The sequence below is a fragment of the Argiope bruennichi genome, chromosome 10, assembly GCF_947563725.1.
Source record: "Argiope bruennichi chromosome 10, qqArgBrue1.1, whole genome shotgun sequence".
NCBI lineage: Eukaryota > Metazoa > Arthropoda > Arachnida > Araneae > Araneidae > Argiope > Argiope bruennichi.
This window is the reverse complement of record NC_079160.1, coordinates 107,389,918-107,399,917: the sequence shown is the minus strand read 5'-3', so window position 1 is coordinate 107,399,917 and position 10,000 is coordinate 107,389,918. Positions and strand designations below refer to the sequence as shown.

Below are 10,000 nucleotides of genomic sequence, written 5' to 3'. Positions count from 1 at the left end.
AGTGGGATTCGAACCCACGCACACATTCGTGGACCAGAACACTCAACACTCTGCAACAGAGCAAGACACACCTTGAGTCTGGCGCCTTAGACCGCTCGGCCATCCTGACACATCTGCGAAAGATCTATAATTATTCACCTTCAATGAAATCTTACAAGGCGGAATTTTAAATTTGATTCTTATATTAAAAGATTTATTAAGTTTATTGAATGCAAATAGAAATGAAATTTTAAAAAGACACGATGTCAAAAGTGGGATTCGAACCCACGCCCACATTCCTTGACCAGAACACTCAACACTCTGCAACAGAGCGAGACACATCTTGAGTCTGGCGCCTTAGACCGCTCGGCCATCCTGACACATCTGCGAAAGATCTATAATTATTCACCTTCAATGAAATCTTACAAGGCGGAATTTTAAATTTGATTCTTATATTAAAAGATTTATTAAGTTTATTGTATGCAAATAGAAATGAAATTTTAAAAAGACACGATGTCAAAAGTGGGATTCGAACCCACGCCCACATTCGCGGACCAGAACACTCAACACTCTGCAACAGAGCAAGACACATCTTGAGTCTGGCGCCTTAGACCGCTCGGCCATCCTGACACATCTGAGAAATATCTATAATTATTCACCTTCAATGAAATCTTACAAGGCGGAATTTTAAATTTGATTCTTATATTAAAAGATTTATTAAGTTTATTGAATGCAACTAGAAATGAAATTTTAAAAAGACACGATGTCAGAAGTGGGATTCGAACCCACGCCCACATTCGTGGATCAGAACACTCAACACTCTGCAACAGAGCAAGACACATCTTGAGTCTGGCGCCTTAGACCGCTCGGCCATCCTGACACATCTGCGAATGATCTATAATTATTCAATTTCAACGAAATCTTACAAGGCGGAATTTTAAATTTGATTCTTATATTAAAAGATTTATTAAGTTTATTGAATGCAACTAGAAATGAAATTTTAAAAAGACACGATGTCAACAGTGGGATTCGAACCCACGCACACATTCGTGGAACAGAACACTCAACACTCTGCAACAGAGCGAGACACATCTTGAGTCTGGCGCCTTAGACCGCTCGGCCATCCTGACACATCTGCGAAAGATCTATAATTATTCACCCTCAAGGAAATCTTACAAGGCGGAATTTTAAATTTGATTCTTATATTAAAAGATTTATTAAGTTTATTGAATGCAACTAGAAATGAAATTTTAAAATGACACGATGTCAGAAGTGGGATTCGAACCCACGCCCACATTCGTGGACCAGACCACTCAACACTCTGCAACAGAGCAAGACACATCTTGAGTCTAGCGCCTTAGACCCCTCGGCCATCCTGACACATCTCCGAAAGATCTATAATTATTCACCTTCAATGAAATCTTACAAGGCGGAATTTTAAATTTGATTCTTATATTAAAAGATTTATTAAGTTTATTGAATGCAACTAGAAATGAAATTTTAAAAAGACACGATGTCAGAAGTGGGATTCGAACCCACGCCCACATTCGTGGACCAGAACACTCGACACTCTGCAACAGAGCAAGACACATCTTGAGTCTGGCGCCTTAGACCCCTCGGCCATCCTGACACAGCTGCGAAAGATCTATAATTATTCACCTTCAATGAAATCTTACAAGGCGGAATTTTAAATTTGATTCTTATATTAAAAGATTTATTAAGTTTATTGAATGCAACTAGAAATGCAATTTTAAAATGCCACGATGTCAGAAGTGGGATTTGAACCCACGCCCACATTCGTGGACCAGAACACTCAACACTCTGCAACAGAGCAAGACACATCTTGAGTCTGGCGCCTTAGACCGCTCGGCCATCCTGACACATCTCCGAAAGATCTATAATTATTCACCTTCAATGAAATCTTACAAGGCGGAATTTTAAATTTGATTCTTATATTGAAAGATTTATTAAGTTTATTGAATGCAACTAGAAATGAAATTTTAAAAAGACACGATGTCAGAAGTGGGATTCGAACCCACGCCCACATTCGTGGACCAGAACACTCAACACTCTGCAACAGAGCAAAACACATCTTGAGTCTGGCGCCTTAGACCCCTCGGCCATCCTGACACATCTGCGAAAGATCTATAATTATTCACCTTCAATGAAATCTTACAAGGCGTAATTTTAAATTTGATTCTTATATTAAAAGATTTATTAAGTTTATTGAATGCAACTAGAAATGAAATTTTAAAAAGACACGATGGCAGAAGTGGGATTCGAACCCGCGCCCACATTCGTGGACCAGAACACTCAACACTCTGCAACAGAGCAAGACACATCTTGAGTCTGGCGCCTTAGACCCCTCGGAGATCATGACACAGCTGCGAAAGATCTATAATTATTCACCTTCAATGAAATCTTACAAGGTGTAATTTTAAATTTGATTCTTATATTAAAAGATTTATTAAGTTTATTGAATGCAACTAGAAATGAAATTTTAAAAAGACTTGATGTCAGAAGTGGGATTCGAACCCACGCCCACATTCGTGGACCAGAACACTCAACACTCTGCAACAGAGCAAGACACATCTTGAGTCTGGCGCCTTAGACTGCTCGGCCATCCTGACACATCTGAGAAAGATCTATAATTATTCACCTTCAATGAAATCTTAAGAGGCGGAATTTTAAATTTGATTCTTATATTAAAAGATTTATTAAGTTTATTGAATGCAACTAGAAATGAAATTTTAAAAAGACATGATGTCAGAAGTGGGATTCGAACCCACGACCACATTCGTGGACCAGAACACTCAACACTCTGCAACAGAGCAAGACACATCTTGAGTCTGGCGCCTTAGACCGCTCGGCCATCCTGACACATCTGAGAAAGATCTATAATTATTCACCTTCAATGAAATCTTAAGAGGCGGAATTTTAAATTTGATTCTTATATTAAAAGATTTATTAAGTTTATTGAATGCAACTAGAAATAAAATTTTAAAAAGACACGATGTCTGAAGTGGGATTCGAACCCACGCCCACATTCGTTGACCAGAACACTCAACACTCTGCAACAGAGCAAGACACATCTTGAGTCTGGCGCCTTAGACCGCTCGGCCATCCTGACACATCTGCGAAAGATCTATAATTATTCACCTTCAATGAAATCTTACAAGGCGGAATTTTAAATTTGATTCTTATATTAAAAGATTTATTAAGTTTATTGAATGCAACCAGAAATGAAATTTTAAAATGAGACGATGTCAGAAGTGGGATTCGAACCCACGCCCACATTCGTGGACCAGAACACTCAACACTCTGCAACAGAGCAAGCCACATCTTGAGTCTGGCGCCTTAGTTCCCTCGGCCATCCTGACACATCTGCGAAAGATCTATAATTATTCACTTTCAATGAAATCTTACAAGGCGTAATTTTAAATTTGATTCTTATATTAAAAGATTTATTAAGTTTATTGAATGCAACTAGAAATGAAATTTTAAAAAGACTTGATGTCATAAGTGGGATTCGAACCCACGCCCACATTCGTGGACCAGAACACTCAACACTCTGCAACAGAGCAAGACACATCTTGAGTCTGGCGCCTTAGACCGCTCGGCCATCCTGACACATCTGAGAAAGATCTATAATTATTCACCTTCAATGAAATCTTAAGAGGCGGAATTTTAAATTTGATTCTTATATTAAAAGATTTATTAAGTTTATTGAATGCAACTAGAAATGAAATTTTAAAAAGACATGATGTCAGAAGTGGGATTCGAACCCACGCCCACATTCGTGGACCAGAACACTCAACACTCTGCAACAGAGCAAGACACATCTTGAGTCTGGCGCCTTAGACCGCTCGGCCATCCTGACACATCTGCGAAAGATCTATAATTATTCACCTTCAATGAAATCTTAAGAGGCGGAATTTTAAATTTGATTCTTATATTAAAAGATTTATTAAGTTTATTGAATGCAACTAGAAATAAAATTTTAAAAAGACACGATGTCTGAAGTGGGATTCGAACCCACGCCCACATTCGTTGACCAGAACACTCAACACTCTGCAACAGAGCAAGACACATCTTGAGTCTGGCGCCTTAGACCGCTCGGCCATCCTGACACATCTGCGAAAGATCTATAATTATTCACCTTCAATGAAATCTTACAAGGCGGAATTTTAAATTTGATTCTTATATTAAAAGATTTATTAAGTTTATTGAATGCAACTAGAAATGAAATTTTAAAATGAGACGATGTCAGAAGTGGGATTCGAACCCACGCCCACATTCGTGGACCAGAACACTCAACACTCTGCAACAGAGCAAGCCACATTTTGAGTCTGGCGCCTTAGACCCCTCGGCCATCCTGACACATCTGCGAAAGATCTATAATTATTCACTTTCAATGAAATCTTACAAGGCGTAATTTTAAATTTGATTCTTATATTAAAAGATTTATTAAGTTTATTGAATGCAACTAGAAATGAAATTTTAGAAGACACGATGTCAGAAGTGGGATTCGAACCCACGCCCACATTCGTGGACCAGAACACTGAACACTCTGCAACAGAGCAAGACACATCTTGAGTCTGGCGAAATAGACCGCTCGGCCATCCTGACACATCTGCGAAAGATCTATAATTATTCACCTTCAAAGAAATCTTACAAGGCGGAATTTTAAATTTGATTCTTATATTAAAAGATTTATTAAGTTTATTGAATGCAACTAGAAATGAAATTTTAAAAAGACACGCTGTCAGAAGTGGGATTCGAACCCACGCCCACATTCGTGGACCAGAACACTCAACACTCTGCAACAGAGCAAGACACATCTTGATTCTGGCGCCTTAGACCCCTCGGCCATCCTGACACAGCTGCGAAAGATCTATAATTATTCACCTTCAATGAAATCTTACAAGGTGTAATTTTAAATTTGATTCTTATATTAAAAGATTTATTAAGTTTATTGAATGCAACTAGAAATGAAATTTTAAAAGGACATGATGTCAGAAGTGGGATTCGAACCCACGCCCACATGCGTGGACCAGAACACTCAACACTCTGCAACAGAGCAAGACACATCTTGAGTCTGGCGCCTCAGACCGCTCGGCCATCCTGACACATCTGAGAAAGATCTATAATTATTCACCTTCAATGAAATCTTAAGAGGCGGAATTTTAAATTTGATTCTTATATTAAAAGATTTATTAAGTTTATTGAATGCAACTAGAAATAAAATTTTAAAAAGACACGATGTCAGAAGTGGGATTCGAACCCACGCCCACATGCGTTGACCAGAACACTCAATACTCTGCAACAGAGCAAAACACATCTTGAGTCTGGCGCCTTAGACCGCTCGGCCATCCTGACACGTCTGCGAAAGATCTATAATTATTCACCTTCAATGAAATCTTACAAGGCGGAATTTTAAATTTGATTCTTATATTAAAAGATTCATTAAGTTTATTGAATGCAACTAGAAATGAAATTTTAAAAAGACACGCTGTCTGAAGTGGGATTCAAACCAACGCCCACATTCGTGGACCAGAACATTCAACACTCTGCAACAGAGCAAGACACATCTTGAGTCTGGCGCCTTAGACCGCTCGGCCATCCTGACACATCTGCGAAAGATCTATAATTATTCACCTTCAATGAAATCTTACAAGGCGGAATTTTAAATTTGATTCTTATATTAAAAGATTTATTAAGTTTATTGAATGCAACTAGAAATGAAATTTTAAAATGAGACGATGTCGGAAGTGGGATTCGAACCCACGCCCACATTCGTGGACCAGAACACTCAACACTCTGCAACAGAGCAAGACACATCTTGATTCTGACGCCTTAGACCCCTCGGCCATCCTGACACAGCTGCGAAAGATCTATAATTATTCACCTTCAATGAAATCTTACAAGGTGTAATTTTAAATTTGATTCTTATATTAAAAGATTTATTAAGTTTATTGAATGCAACTAGAAATGAAATTTTATAAAGACATGATGTCAGAAGTGGGATTCGAACCCACGCCCACATGCGTGGACCAGAACACTCAACACTCTGCTACAGAGCAAGACACATCTTGAGTCTGGCGCCTTAGACCGCTCGGCCATCCTGACACATCTGAGAAAGATCTATAATTATTCACCTTCAATGAAATCTTAAGAGGCGGAATTTTAAATTTGATTCTTATATTAAAAGATTTATTAAGTTTATTGAATGCAACTAGAAATAAAATTTTAAAAAGACACGATGTCAGAAGTGGGATTCGAACCCACGCCCACATGCGTTGACCAGAACACTCAATACTCTGCAACAGAGCAAAACACATCTTGAGTCTGGCGCCTTAGACCGCTCGGCCATCCTGACACGTCTGCAAAAGATCTATAATTATTCACCTTCAATGAAATCTTACAAGGCGGAATTTTAAATTTGATTCTTATATTAAAAGATTTATTAAGTTTATTGAATGCAACTAGAAATGAAATTTTAAAAAGACACGCTGTCTGAAGTGGGATTCAAACCCACGCCCACATTCGTGGACCAGAACATTCAACACTCTGCAACAGAGCAAGACACATCTTGAGTCTGGCGCCTTAGACCGCTCGGTCATCTTGACACATCTGCGAAAGATCTATAATTATTCACCTTCAATGAAATCTTACAAGGCGGAAATTTAAATTTGATTCTTATATTAAAAGATTTATTAAGTTTATTGAATGCAACTAGAAATGAAATTTTAAAATGAGACGATGTCGGAAGTGGGATTCGAACCCACGCCCACATTCGTGGACCAGAACACTCAACACTCTGCAACAGAGCAAGACACATCTTGAGTCTGGCGCCTTAGACCCCTCGGCCATCCTGACACATCTGCGAAAGATTTATAATTATTCACTTTCAATGAAATCTTACAAGGCGTAATTTTAAATTTGATTCTTATATTAAAAGATTTATTAAATGCAACTAGAAATGAAATTTTAGAAGACACGATGTCAGAAGTGGGATTCGAACCCACGCCCACATTCGTGGACCAGAACAATCAACACTCTGCAACAGAGCAAGACACATCTTGAGTCTGGCGCCTTAGACCGCTCGGCCATCCTGACACATCTGCGAAATATCAATAATTATTCACCTTCAATGAAATCTTACAAGGCGTAATTTTAAATTTGATTCTTATATTAAAAGATTTATTAAGTTTATTGAATGCAACTAGAAATGAAATTTTAAAAAGATACGATGTCAGAAGTGGGATTCGAACCCACGCCCATATTCGTGGACCAGAACACTCAACACTCTGCAACAGAGCAAGACACATCTTGAGTCTGGCGCTTTAGACCGCTCGGCCATCCTGACACATCTGCGAACTATAATTATTCACCTTCAATGAAATCTTACAAGGCGGAATTTTAAATTTGATTCTTATATTAAAAGATTTATTAAGTTTATTGAATGCCACTAGAAATGAAATTTTAAAAAGACACGATGTCAGAAGTGGGATTCGAACCCACGCCCATATTCGTGGAGCAGAACACTCAACACTCTGCAACAGAGCAAGACACATCTTGAGTCTGGCGCCTTAGACCGCTCGGCTATCCTGACACATCTGCGAACTATAATTATTCACCTTCAATGAAATCTTACAAGGCGGAATTTTAAATTTGATTCTTATATTAAAAGATTTATTAAGTTTATTGAATGCAACTAGAAATGAAATTTTAAAAAGACACGCTGACAGAAGTGGGATTCGAACCCACGCCCACATTCGTGGACCAGAACACTCAACACTCTGCAACAGAGCAAGACACATCGTAAGTCTGGCGTCTTAGACCGCTCGGCCATCCTGACAAATCTGCGAAAGATCTATAATTATTCACCTTCAATGAAATCTTACAAGGCGTAATTTAAAATTTGATTCTTATATTAAAAGATTTATTAAGTTTATTGAATGCAACTAGAAATGAAATTTTAAAAAGACACGATGTCAGAAGTGGGATTCGAACCCACGCCCATATTCGTGGACCAGAACACTCAACACTCTGCAACAGAGCAAGACACATCTTAAGTCTGGCGCCTTAGACCGCTCGGCCATCCTGACACATCTGCGAACTATAATTATTCACCTTCAATGAAATCTTACAAGGCGGAATTTTAAATTTGATTCTTATATTAAAAGATTTATTAAGTTTATTGAATGCAACTAGAAATGAAATTTTAAAAAGACACGATGTCAGAAGTGGGATTCGAACCCACGCCCATATTCGTGGACCAGAACACTCAACACTCTGCAACAGAGCAAGACACATCTTGAGTCTGGCGCCTTAGACCGCTCGGCCATCCTGACACATCTGCGAACTATAATTATTCACCTTCAATGAAATCTTACAAGGCGGAATTTTAAATTAGATTCTTATATTAAAAGATTTATTAAGTTTATTGAATGCAATTAGAAATGAAATTTTAAAAAGACACGCTGTCAGAAGTGGGATTCGAACCCACGCACACATTCGTGGACCAGAACACTCAACACTCTGCAACAGAGCAAGACACATCTTGAGTCTGGCGCCTTAGACCACTCGGCCATCCTGACACATCTGCGAACTATAATTATTCACCTTCAATGAAATCTTACAAGGCGGAATTTTAAATTAGATTCTTATATTAAAAGATTTATTAAGTTTATTGAATGCAACTAGAAATGAAATTTTAAAAAGACACGCTGTCAGAAGTGGGATTCGAACCCACGCACACATTCGTGGACCAGAACACTCAACACTCTGCAACAGAGCAAGACACATCTTGAGTCTGGCGCCTTAGACCGCTCGGCCATCCTGACACATCTGCGAAAGATCTATAATTATTCACCTTCAATGAAATCTTACAAGGCGGAATTTTAAATTTGATTCTTATATTAAAAGATTTATTAAGTTTATTGAATGCAACTAAAAATGAAATTTTAAAATGAGACGATGTCAGAAGTGGGATTCGAACCCACGCCCACATTCGTGGACCAGAACACTCAACACTCTGCAACAGAGCAAGACACATCTTGAGTCTGGCGCCTTAGACCCCTCGGCCATCCTGACACATCTGCGAAAGATCTATAATTATTCACTTTCAATGAAATCTTACAAGGCGTAATTTTAAATTTGATTCTTATATTAAAAGATTTATTAAATGCAACTAGAAATGAAATTTTAGAAGACACGATGTCAGAAGTGGGATTCGAACCCACGCCCACATTCGTGGACCAGAACAATCAACACTCTGCAACAGAGCAAGACACATCTTGAGTCTGGCGCCTTAGACCGCTCGGCCATCCTGACACATCTGCGAAAGATCTATAATTATTCACCTTCAATGAAATCTTACAAGGCGGAATTTTAAATTTGATTCTAATATTAAAAGATTTATTAAGTTTATTGAATGCAACTAGAAATGAAATTTTAAAAAGACACGATGTCAGAAGTGGGATTCGAACCCACGCCCACATTCGTGGACCAGAACACTCAACACTCTGCAACAGAGCAAGACACATCTTGAGTCTGGCGCTTTAGACCGCTCGGCCATCCTGACACATCTGCGAACTATAATTATTCACCTTCAATGAAATCTTACAAGGCGGAATTTTAAATTTGATTCTTATATTAAAAGATTTATTAAGTTTATTGAATGCAACTAGAAATGAAATTTTAAAAAGACACGATGTCAGAAGTGGGATTCGAACCCACGCCCATATTCGTGGACCAGAACACTCAACACTCTGCAACAGAGCAAGACACATCTTGAGTCTGGCGCCTTAGACCGCTCGGCCATCCTGACACATCTGCGAACTATAATTATTCACCTTCAATGAAATCTTACAAGGCGGAATTTTAAATTTGATTCTTATATTAAAAGATTTATTAAGTTTATTGAATGCAACTAGAAATGAAATTTTAAAAAGACACGCTGACAGAAGTGGGATTCGAACCCACGCCCACATTCGTGGACCAGAACACTCAATAC

At 38.4% G+C, this 10,000-nt stretch overlaps 34 non-coding genes across 34 annotated transcripts in view; all 34 read right to left on the bottom strand.

The window, feature by feature from the left end:
- Positions 1–109, bottom strand: part of Trnal-caa (transfer RNA leucine (anticodon CAA)) — a 116-nt gene extending 7 nt beyond the window's left edge. The window contains exons 1-2 of the tRNA in view: positions 72–109; positions 1–39 (exon numbers count right to left, since the gene is read on the bottom strand). The exon at positions 1–39 is cut by the window's left edge and continues 7 nt beyond it. This is a non-coding gene — a tRNA (tRNA-Leu). The remainder of the gene's footprint in view (positions 40–71) is intronic.
- A 134-nt stretch (positions 110–243) lies between these two features.
- Trnal-caa (transfer RNA leucine (anticodon CAA)) lies at positions 244–359 on the bottom strand. The gene is made up of 2 exons: positions 322–359; positions 244–289 (listed from the first exon to the last, which is right to left on the bottom strand). It is a non-coding gene; the product is annotated as a tRNA-Leu (tRNA).
- Positions 360–493: 134 nt separating this feature from the next.
- Trnal-caa (transfer RNA leucine (anticodon CAA)) lies at positions 494–609 on the bottom strand. The gene is made up of 2 exons: positions 572–609; positions 494–539 (listed from the first exon to the last, which is right to left on the bottom strand). It is a non-coding gene; the product is annotated as a tRNA-Leu (tRNA).
- Positions 610–743: 134 nt separating this feature from the next.
- Positions 744–859, bottom strand: Trnal-caa (transfer RNA leucine (anticodon CAA)). Its single transcript has 2 exons — positions 822–859; positions 744–789 (listed from the first exon to the last, which is right to left on the bottom strand). It is a non-coding gene; the product is annotated as a tRNA-Leu (tRNA).
- Positions 860–1,243: 384 nt separating this feature from the next.
- Trnal-caa (transfer RNA leucine (anticodon CAA)) lies at positions 1,244–1,359 on the bottom strand. Its single transcript has 2 exons — positions 1,322–1,359; positions 1,244–1,289 (listed from the first exon to the last, which is right to left on the bottom strand). It is a non-coding gene; the product is annotated as a tRNA-Leu (tRNA).
- Positions 1,360–1,493: 134 nt separating this feature from the next.
- Positions 1,494–1,609, bottom strand: Trnal-caa (transfer RNA leucine (anticodon CAA)). The gene is made up of 2 exons: positions 1,572–1,609; positions 1,494–1,539 (listed from the first exon to the last, which is right to left on the bottom strand). It is a non-coding gene; the product is annotated as a tRNA-Leu (tRNA).
- A 134-nt stretch (positions 1,610–1,743) lies between these two features.
- On the bottom strand, positions 1,744–1,859 carry Trnal-caa (transfer RNA leucine (anticodon CAA)). Its single transcript has 2 exons — positions 1,822–1,859; positions 1,744–1,789 (listed from the first exon to the last, which is right to left on the bottom strand). It is a non-coding gene; the product is annotated as a tRNA-Leu (tRNA).
- Positions 1,860–1,993: 134 nt separating this feature from the next.
- On the bottom strand, positions 1,994–2,109 carry Trnal-caa (transfer RNA leucine (anticodon CAA)). Its single transcript has 2 exons — positions 2,072–2,109; positions 1,994–2,039 (listed from the first exon to the last, which is right to left on the bottom strand). It is a non-coding gene; the product is annotated as a tRNA-Leu (tRNA).
- Positions 2,110–2,493: 384 nt separating this feature from the next.
- Trnal-caa (transfer RNA leucine (anticodon CAA)) lies at positions 2,494–2,609 on the bottom strand. The gene is made up of 2 exons: positions 2,572–2,609; positions 2,494–2,539 (listed from the first exon to the last, which is right to left on the bottom strand). It is a non-coding gene; the product is annotated as a tRNA-Leu (tRNA).
- Positions 2,610–2,743: 134 nt separating this feature from the next.
- Trnal-caa (transfer RNA leucine (anticodon CAA)) lies at positions 2,744–2,859 on the bottom strand. Its single transcript has 2 exons — positions 2,822–2,859; positions 2,744–2,789 (listed from the first exon to the last, which is right to left on the bottom strand). It is a non-coding gene; the product is annotated as a tRNA-Leu (tRNA).
- Positions 2,860–2,993: 134 nt separating this feature from the next.
- Positions 2,994–3,109, bottom strand: Trnal-caa (transfer RNA leucine (anticodon CAA)). The gene is made up of 2 exons: positions 3,072–3,109; positions 2,994–3,039 (listed from the first exon to the last, which is right to left on the bottom strand). It is a non-coding gene; the product is annotated as a tRNA-Leu (tRNA).
- Positions 3,110–3,243: 134 nt separating this feature from the next.
- Positions 3,244–3,359, bottom strand: Trnal-caa (transfer RNA leucine (anticodon CAA)). Its single transcript has 2 exons — positions 3,322–3,359; positions 3,244–3,289 (listed from the first exon to the last, which is right to left on the bottom strand). It is a non-coding gene; the product is annotated as a tRNA-Leu (tRNA).
- A 134-nt stretch (positions 3,360–3,493) lies between these two features.
- Positions 3,494–3,609, bottom strand: Trnal-caa (transfer RNA leucine (anticodon CAA)). The gene is made up of 2 exons: positions 3,572–3,609; positions 3,494–3,539 (listed from the first exon to the last, which is right to left on the bottom strand). It is a non-coding gene; the product is annotated as a tRNA-Leu (tRNA).
- Positions 3,610–3,743: 134 nt separating this feature from the next.
- On the bottom strand, positions 3,744–3,859 carry Trnal-caa (transfer RNA leucine (anticodon CAA)). Its single transcript has 2 exons — positions 3,822–3,859; positions 3,744–3,789 (listed from the first exon to the last, which is right to left on the bottom strand). It is a non-coding gene; the product is annotated as a tRNA-Leu (tRNA).
- Positions 3,860–3,993: 134 nt separating this feature from the next.
- Positions 3,994–4,109, bottom strand: Trnal-caa (transfer RNA leucine (anticodon CAA)). The gene is made up of 2 exons: positions 4,072–4,109; positions 3,994–4,039 (listed from the first exon to the last, which is right to left on the bottom strand). It is a non-coding gene; the product is annotated as a tRNA-Leu (tRNA).
- Positions 4,110–4,243: 134 nt separating this feature from the next.
- On the bottom strand, positions 4,244–4,359 carry Trnal-caa (transfer RNA leucine (anticodon CAA)). Its single transcript has 2 exons — positions 4,322–4,359; positions 4,244–4,289 (listed from the first exon to the last, which is right to left on the bottom strand). It is a non-coding gene; the product is annotated as a tRNA-Leu (tRNA).
- Positions 4,360–4,742: 383 nt separating this feature from the next.
- Trnal-caa (transfer RNA leucine (anticodon CAA)) lies at positions 4,743–4,858 on the bottom strand. The gene is made up of 2 exons: positions 4,821–4,858; positions 4,743–4,788 (listed from the first exon to the last, which is right to left on the bottom strand). It is a non-coding gene; the product is annotated as a tRNA-Leu (tRNA).
- Positions 4,859–4,992: 134 nt separating this feature from the next.
- Trnal-caa (transfer RNA leucine (anticodon CAA)) lies at positions 4,993–5,108 on the bottom strand. Its single transcript has 2 exons — positions 5,071–5,108; positions 4,993–5,038 (listed from the first exon to the last, which is right to left on the bottom strand). It is a non-coding gene; the product is annotated as a tRNA-Leu (tRNA).
- Positions 5,109–5,242: 134 nt separating this feature from the next.
- Positions 5,243–5,358, bottom strand: Trnal-caa (transfer RNA leucine (anticodon CAA)). The gene is made up of 2 exons: positions 5,321–5,358; positions 5,243–5,288 (listed from the first exon to the last, which is right to left on the bottom strand). It is a non-coding gene; the product is annotated as a tRNA-Leu (tRNA).
- A 634-nt stretch (positions 5,359–5,992) lies between these two features.
- On the bottom strand, positions 5,993–6,108 carry Trnal-caa (transfer RNA leucine (anticodon CAA)). The gene is made up of 2 exons: positions 6,071–6,108; positions 5,993–6,038 (listed from the first exon to the last, which is right to left on the bottom strand). It is a non-coding gene; the product is annotated as a tRNA-Leu (tRNA).
- Positions 6,109–6,242: 134 nt separating this feature from the next.
- On the bottom strand, positions 6,243–6,358 carry Trnal-caa (transfer RNA leucine (anticodon CAA)). The gene is made up of 2 exons: positions 6,321–6,358; positions 6,243–6,288 (listed from the first exon to the last, which is right to left on the bottom strand). It is a non-coding gene; the product is annotated as a tRNA-Leu (tRNA).
- A 384-nt stretch (positions 6,359–6,742) lies between these two features.
- Positions 6,743–6,858, bottom strand: Trnal-caa (transfer RNA leucine (anticodon CAA)). The gene is made up of 2 exons: positions 6,821–6,858; positions 6,743–6,788 (listed from the first exon to the last, which is right to left on the bottom strand). It is a non-coding gene; the product is annotated as a tRNA-Leu (tRNA).
- Positions 6,859–6,982: 124 nt separating this feature from the next.
- Trnal-caa (transfer RNA leucine (anticodon CAA)) lies at positions 6,983–7,098 on the bottom strand. The gene is made up of 2 exons: positions 7,061–7,098; positions 6,983–7,028 (listed from the first exon to the last, which is right to left on the bottom strand). It is a non-coding gene; the product is annotated as a tRNA-Leu (tRNA).
- Positions 7,099–7,232: 134 nt separating this feature from the next.
- Positions 7,233–7,348, bottom strand: Trnal-caa (transfer RNA leucine (anticodon CAA)). Its single transcript has 2 exons — positions 7,311–7,348; positions 7,233–7,278 (listed from the first exon to the last, which is right to left on the bottom strand). It is a non-coding gene; the product is annotated as a tRNA-Leu (tRNA).
- A 130-nt stretch (positions 7,349–7,478) lies between these two features.
- Positions 7,479–7,594, bottom strand: Trnal-caa (transfer RNA leucine (anticodon CAA)). Its single transcript has 2 exons — positions 7,557–7,594; positions 7,479–7,511 (listed from the first exon to the last, which is right to left on the bottom strand). It is a non-coding gene; the product is annotated as a tRNA-Leu (tRNA).
- A 380-nt stretch (positions 7,595–7,974) lies between these two features.
- On the bottom strand, positions 7,975–8,090 carry Trnal-uaa (transfer RNA leucine (anticodon UAA)). The gene is made up of 2 exons: positions 8,053–8,090; positions 7,975–8,020 (listed from the first exon to the last, which is right to left on the bottom strand). It is a non-coding gene; the product is annotated as a tRNA-Leu (tRNA).
- Positions 8,091–8,220: 130 nt separating this feature from the next.
- On the bottom strand, positions 8,221–8,336 carry Trnal-caa (transfer RNA leucine (anticodon CAA)). The gene is made up of 2 exons: positions 8,299–8,336; positions 8,221–8,266 (listed from the first exon to the last, which is right to left on the bottom strand). It is a non-coding gene; the product is annotated as a tRNA-Leu (tRNA).
- Positions 8,337–8,466: 130 nt separating this feature from the next.
- Positions 8,467–8,582, bottom strand: Trnal-caa (transfer RNA leucine (anticodon CAA)). The gene is made up of 2 exons: positions 8,545–8,582; positions 8,467–8,512 (listed from the first exon to the last, which is right to left on the bottom strand). It is a non-coding gene; the product is annotated as a tRNA-Leu (tRNA).
- Positions 8,583–8,712: 130 nt separating this feature from the next.
- On the bottom strand, positions 8,713–8,828 carry Trnal-caa (transfer RNA leucine (anticodon CAA)). Its single transcript has 2 exons — positions 8,791–8,828; positions 8,713–8,758 (listed from the first exon to the last, which is right to left on the bottom strand). It is a non-coding gene; the product is annotated as a tRNA-Leu (tRNA).
- Positions 8,829–8,962: 134 nt separating this feature from the next.
- Trnal-caa (transfer RNA leucine (anticodon CAA)) lies at positions 8,963–9,078 on the bottom strand. Its single transcript has 2 exons — positions 9,041–9,078; positions 8,963–9,008 (listed from the first exon to the last, which is right to left on the bottom strand). It is a non-coding gene; the product is annotated as a tRNA-Leu (tRNA).
- A 124-nt stretch (positions 9,079–9,202) lies between these two features.
- Trnal-caa (transfer RNA leucine (anticodon CAA)) lies at positions 9,203–9,318 on the bottom strand. The gene is made up of 2 exons: positions 9,281–9,318; positions 9,203–9,248 (listed from the first exon to the last, which is right to left on the bottom strand). It is a non-coding gene; the product is annotated as a tRNA-Leu (tRNA).
- A 134-nt stretch (positions 9,319–9,452) lies between these two features.
- Positions 9,453–9,568, bottom strand: Trnal-caa (transfer RNA leucine (anticodon CAA)). Its single transcript has 2 exons — positions 9,531–9,568; positions 9,453–9,498 (listed from the first exon to the last, which is right to left on the bottom strand). It is a non-coding gene; the product is annotated as a tRNA-Leu (tRNA).
- A 130-nt stretch (positions 9,569–9,698) lies between these two features.
- On the bottom strand, positions 9,699–9,814 carry Trnal-caa (transfer RNA leucine (anticodon CAA)). Its single transcript has 2 exons — positions 9,777–9,814; positions 9,699–9,744 (listed from the first exon to the last, which is right to left on the bottom strand). It is a non-coding gene; the product is annotated as a tRNA-Leu (tRNA).
- Positions 9,815–9,944: 130 nt separating this feature from the next.
- The window catches only part of Trnal-uaa (transfer RNA leucine (anticodon UAA)), a 116-nt gene continuing 60 nt past the window's right edge, over positions 9,945–10,000 (bottom strand). The window contains exon 2 of the tRNA in view: positions 9,945–9,990. This is a non-coding gene — a tRNA (tRNA-Leu). The remainder of the gene's footprint in view (positions 9,991–10,000) is intronic.